The 5,624-nt window shown below is 32.2% G+C and overlaps 1 long non-coding RNA gene across 2 annotated transcripts; it reads left to right on the top strand.

The window, feature by feature from the left end:
• Positions 1–576: 576 nt before the first annotated feature.
• LOC116402949 lies at positions 577–5,053 on the top strand. 2 transcript variants are annotated; one of them, XR_004215666.1, is made up of 5 exons: positions 577–898; positions 2,423–2,496; positions 2,617–3,670; positions 4,772–4,871; positions 4,991–5,053. It is a non-coding gene; the product is annotated as an uncharacterized LOC116402949 (long non-coding RNA). The 2 variants fall into 2 exon arrangements; XR_004215667.1 differs by lacking the exon at positions 577–898 and adding an exon at positions 913–2,021.
• Positions 5,054–5,624: the final 571 nt, after the last annotated feature.

Here is a 5,624-nt window from a genome sequence, read left to right as displayed (position 1 = left end):
TATATACGGATGCTATTATAATATATAGTAATTGTCATTTTCTTGTTAACTATGGACTCAAATTCGAGTGTAGCTAAGACGATAAGATATGCCTCAAGGATTTTTAATCTTTGAACTTTGAAAAATTATGGTAAATATTAAAATATATATATATATATATATGTATGTATAAGCTAAGTTTGTCAAGCTGTTTGAGTAGATTTAATAATCTTTATGCAGCATACACCACCCTATGTTGTTTTTGTTTAATCACATCAAATACCAATGCATAGTACCAAAAAAGAGTCTTGAGATTTCAAAGGTAGAGTAGCTCAATTAAAGGATATTTTCTCTTATATTTTCTTTCCAACCCATAACCCAAATCAACTAAAATTTTGTGTAGCACAAACTACTCCACGTTTAAAGGTTGTGCATGTTGACGTACGTAATTAAAACTCAATTTCTAAAAGCAAACACTACAAGAAAAAGTACATTTTATGACAGTTGTATATATAAATGGAAAGTAGTAAAAAAAACTGTCACAAAAGGTTAAAATCTGCGTTTTTGGCGGGAAAAGACAGAATTTTTCGGATTCCACTTTCCGCGACAGTTATTTGTTGTCATATAAAATATAATTTATTTATTTATTAAAATAAAATTCATTTTAAATAAAAATATTAAATCACAATTTCCCCCAATTCTTAAACCCTCGCGCAAACTTCACCCTCACCCTTCGCTCACGATTTTGACATCCATCCTCAATCCGACCACCACGTCCCGTATCCGAACGTCGTCGACCATCTCCATCAGAGACATAATGGGAATCAACAGATCAAAAGCTTAGAAATTCAAGAGATTAAGCTTTTACAACTTCCTTCTGTTTGTTACTTGAAAAGCTTGGGTGTTAGCTATTGCCCAAGTAATTTCTCTTCCAATCCTCTTTCTTTTCTTTTCTTTTTTTCTTAAATTTAATTTATATTTGTTAAGTTGCTTGATTAATTAGCAGCTATTTTGTTTTTGGTGTTTGGTTTTTTAAAAGTAAGGTTACCTTTTTTTTTGAATCATGGTTTGAAATTCAATTTCAAGTATAAAAGTTCCATTTTTGGTCAAACTTCATTAAAGAAAGAATAAAGTTTGAATAACTATTTTTTCTTTTGTATTTTGGTTTGGTTTTTATGAAAGAGATTTAGGAGTTTTGGCTTAGTTTTTGAACATGAATAAAAAGTAGAAGAGATTTAGGAGTCTATATTCATGAGTTTAATTTTAAAGAATCTGTAAATAGGTTTCATCTAGTACCGAAATATCTATAATTAAAAGTGCAGCAAACCCAGGAAGCTGAAGATGAAACATAGTAGAACTTAGGTTGCTGACAGTGGATGAAATTCTTTTGTAGTGGAAAGCAAATGAAGCAACTCCACTTGCCCTGATAAAATCTATACATAGGGAGGGAAGGGGAGGGGTGTTGCTTTTTTTTTTTTTTTTTTTTGTTGGGTGTAACAGAAAAATGGTCATACAACCTTGATGAATGATAGGGTTAACCAATTTTTTTTTGCTAGTGTACAGAAGGAAAAAAAAAAAAGAAAACGAAAAATGATGGTAGTTAGTTTGGTGAAGGCTTGTGGAGGAAGAAAGTGTTTGGGTAAAGAAAGCTTTACAAAATTTTGTTCTCGGCTTTAAATTCCATAGTGTATTTTGCTTTGACTTTATTGGTGTGTTTTTTTTCATCCAAATGATGTAATTCTTTGAATTTGTGATCATGGATGTTTTAAATTTGAACATGATTGTGGGTTTGAAGAGAGAAATTGAATATAGCAATTATAATGTTGGGTTGGTAGTTTAATATCAATGTTAAATATGTAGAAAACATTCTGTTTGCCATTGTTCTAAAAGAACGTTCTGTTAGTAAGATGAATAGATAACTCTTGAAGGTTCAAATTTAATATTTAAACGGTAATTCATTTGTGGTAGGAGGGGATCGAACCTCTGCAACCTTTGGAGAGACATGTCATTTACCACCAAGTTATACTCTTTTTTAGATATAAGTAAGCTGCAATAATTGTGGAACGTTTGCTCATTATGCCTTTTTAATTCAAGTTTTTTGTTTGTTGGAGAATCGAAAAAAAGTTAAAACTTTTGAAAGTTGTATACAAACATTTTTAGAAGTTATTAGGAAAGAGGAAAAAATATGAGTTCCGTTTACTTTTCCATAAGCTAAAATACTTTAAAGTACAAAATTAAAAAGAAAAAATTCCTTACTGCAACACAAGTGGCTAAAAATGATTGGACGACTTTGAATTTCGTTTACGTATTTATATAAATACTATGCCCTTTCGTCGGGTTCTAGAGCCCTAGTTGAGGCTTAAGTTCACTATTCGTACGTTGCTTCATTTCCTCGATCAAAACCATTGAATCTGCTTCGTTGTATTGTAATTCTCTCTGCAAGACGAATACCAAACAGTGATAGATGGATCAGATTCAGTACTCTGAGAAGTACTTCAACGACATTTATGAGTACAGGTATTGTGTTCTTACTCTCAGTTTCCAACTCCATTGTTACTCGCTGTCTTGAAGGATTGTTTGGATTTGGAAGTGTTCATTCTTATTTTCTTCGATGTCTAATTGGATTCATTGGTGCAGGCACGTGGTTCTCCCACCCGAAGTGGCAAAGTTGCTTCCTAAGAATCGTCTGCTCTCGGAAGCAAGCAATTTTGTTTTCTTAGTTTCAAATTTATGTGTCTCGATTTTGTTACGAAAGGAAGTATTATCTGATTGATTGGGAAGAAACTTAGTTCAGTAGTTGAATTCTTATTTTCGGTTTAGGTATCACTCTTGAGAGATCTTATGAAATAGATATTATTCTGTGGACAGTTTTTTCCCCTATTTCTAATCTTTTATATTTTCATATGATCTTGATATTCTCTCTTTGATTTGGCTGATGGTTGCATGAAGTTGAAACAATGTTTTTGAGTATTTCAGATAGAAGTTAGATGAAAAAGGATTGAGAATTTAGGGTCCCGAACCTCATATCATGTTATTCATGAGGCCCCTGAACTACCAACAACAGCAGGAGAATCGCACTCAACAAAATGTGCTCGCTTCTAAATAATGATTGCTTCATTTTACTGATTTTGTGAAGTGCTACTATCCAGAAAGAAAGAAGTTAATATTCAGTCATAAGCATATAATGGTTTTAAAATGAAATATTCTGGTGTTTGTGGTCAATTTTCTTGCTTAGTAAATATGCAGGAGTTTCTATGTTTACCTTGAACTTTGTATGTTTGTAGAGGAGGCTTATATATATGCATATGCTCTGTATCTTTGCTGGACACTGCGGTTCCTTGAATTTAGAAGGAAAAATGGGTTTTATGGATCTTGATTCTTAACTTTCTGTGTAGAGGTGAATTATTTTTATGTTGTGTGACTTCCAAATGCTATTATTTTTAGAACAAAAGATGGATTTTGTTGATTGTGAATCATGATCGTGCTCCTTTTCTTTTAATGGGTGTATGCTAGTTTCTCATTTTTGCAACATCCAGTCTTGAGTATTTGTACCACTTTAGTAAACTGCTTGCTGCCACATACATCTAACATTTGGATGATGTGAAATTTGTTTTAAATTCTTTGGTTTATGATTTAGGCCAAAGAGATTGGAATGGTATAAATGAAGCTCAACGGCCTGGGTATTGAGAAGGTTAGATCTCTTTCAAATCTTGATTTAGTACGCTTTCTCAATTTACTTGATGCAACTTTGTTTCTTCGTTCTTTTATTCTTCATCTTTATTTCAAATAGGGGACGTCTCGGCTTTACCTTTTTTACCTTAGATGAATGTTATCGGATCAATTAATAAATTGTAAATAAGAATATTCTGCATGAGCCAGTTTCTTTTTGTTACAAAAATGGCAGGATTTCAAAGATAATAGGTTTGGTTTTCATGAAAATCACCCAATAAAATTATTGGTTGAATTAGTGAAAATTAGTAGCACCAATCTAAACTTTTTTATTAAGTGCATCATTACTTTGAGTCGAAATTCAAAATAGGAATCTGTTTTGTTTAGAGCCTTGAAAAAAGAACAAAAATAATCTCAAACTTAAATCTCTTGGTAACCTCATTGTTTGGTCAGAAAATCTTCACCATGCTGATTTAATAACAATACAATTATACAATACAAGTGCACCTATTCTAAGTTCTACCATTACTTCATAATCGAAAATACAAGGAACAACTCAACAACATTGACAATAAGAAAATGCTCTCTGTCTGTAACTATCTATTGTACAAATCAGAAATGAAATCATAATTCCAATTCACATCTTCATTAGTCTCTGTAGTTCTAAGTTGCTGCTTTAATAAAGCAGTCTTTCTTGCCTTAAGCTCAGCCCCTTCAATATGCAACAAAACCCATTTCTCATTCATATCCTTCAAATTCTTTTCTTCCATTCTCCTCAGCCCATCCCTCCACACCCCATTCCCTGGAAATTGCCGAGAAAATTCAGCCAGAAGAACAGGAAAGTTCTTCAGATCAACATCAACATCAACATCAACCCCAACCCGTTTGTCAACTATTCGAGTATTAGGCTTACTGGTTTCACACTGACCAGTTGTCATGACTCACTATTTTGAGAGGGTGGTTTCTGTGTTTCCAACAATATACCTGCAAGGATGCTACAATTATTTTCCCTCTCTTACACTTTCTAGCATGATCATTGCGACAGATTGTGGTTTGTTATTGATACAACTTTCTTTTTCCTTTTAGTTTGACTCTTTATTTATTGGAACTTCATTTTGTGCAGATATTGTGTAATTCATTTGGTACAACTTTTGGGAAAAAAATTTCTTCTATAATATAACAAGCTAAAGACAAGATCAACCTCCCAAGATCCTAGCTAAAAGGTGAATTTTAGACATCTCCATTATTGAAAATCATTGTTATCGATTTTCTTCTTTGTTGTGGTAATGTTGGTTCACAAATGTATGTGTTATGGATGCTTATATTCATGTTGTCTTTGTAGGTTCAACCGGAGTCGACAACTTCATGAGTTTTCTTTCAAAGAACATTTTCAGAGACGAACATTCTCGGTTGGTCATTTATGCTTCTGTAGAAAATCTTGTTAGATGTATTCTAGTGCTATTTAAAATATTTTTTGATTAAGAGTTGGGATTCCGTACTTGTAAATTGTTGACACTTGATTGGAAATGTACGAATATTTAAATTGTATTATATCGTATATATATTAAAGTGTTGGCTACTTTTTTCTATATGGGTGTCAATATTATAAATTCAAAATTGTCATTCACAGCTACATTATTGTCATTCAAATGGTTCGTGTAATGGTGGAGCGGCAAGGAGAACAGGAAAAAACTGTAGTAAATTGAAAAATTTGCAACAGAAAATAAATGACATAATAAATGAATTTGTGACCGTTATTAATTGTTGTCAGTCCGAAAACGATGACAGTTGTTTAATAAAATAAATTGTCACGATTGCCCTATATGTGACAGGAAAAAATGTCGTTAAAGCAAAACAATGACATTTTTATACAAAAAATCTGTCGCGATTAACATATTCATGACAATTAAAAAATGTCACAATAAATGAATTCGCGACATTTATTTAACCGTCGTTAATACACAAATGATGATAGT

Source organism: Cucumis sativus, chromosome 3 (assembly GCF_000004075.3).
Source record: "Cucumis sativus cultivar 9930 chromosome 3, Cucumber_9930_V3, whole genome shotgun sequence".
Classification (NCBI taxonomy): Eukaryota; Viridiplantae; Streptophyta; class Magnoliopsida; order Cucurbitales; family Cucurbitaceae; genus Cucumis; species Cucumis sativus.
The sequence above is the reverse complement of the archived record's forward strand: the minus strand, read 5'-3'. Positions and strand labels throughout refer to the sequence as shown.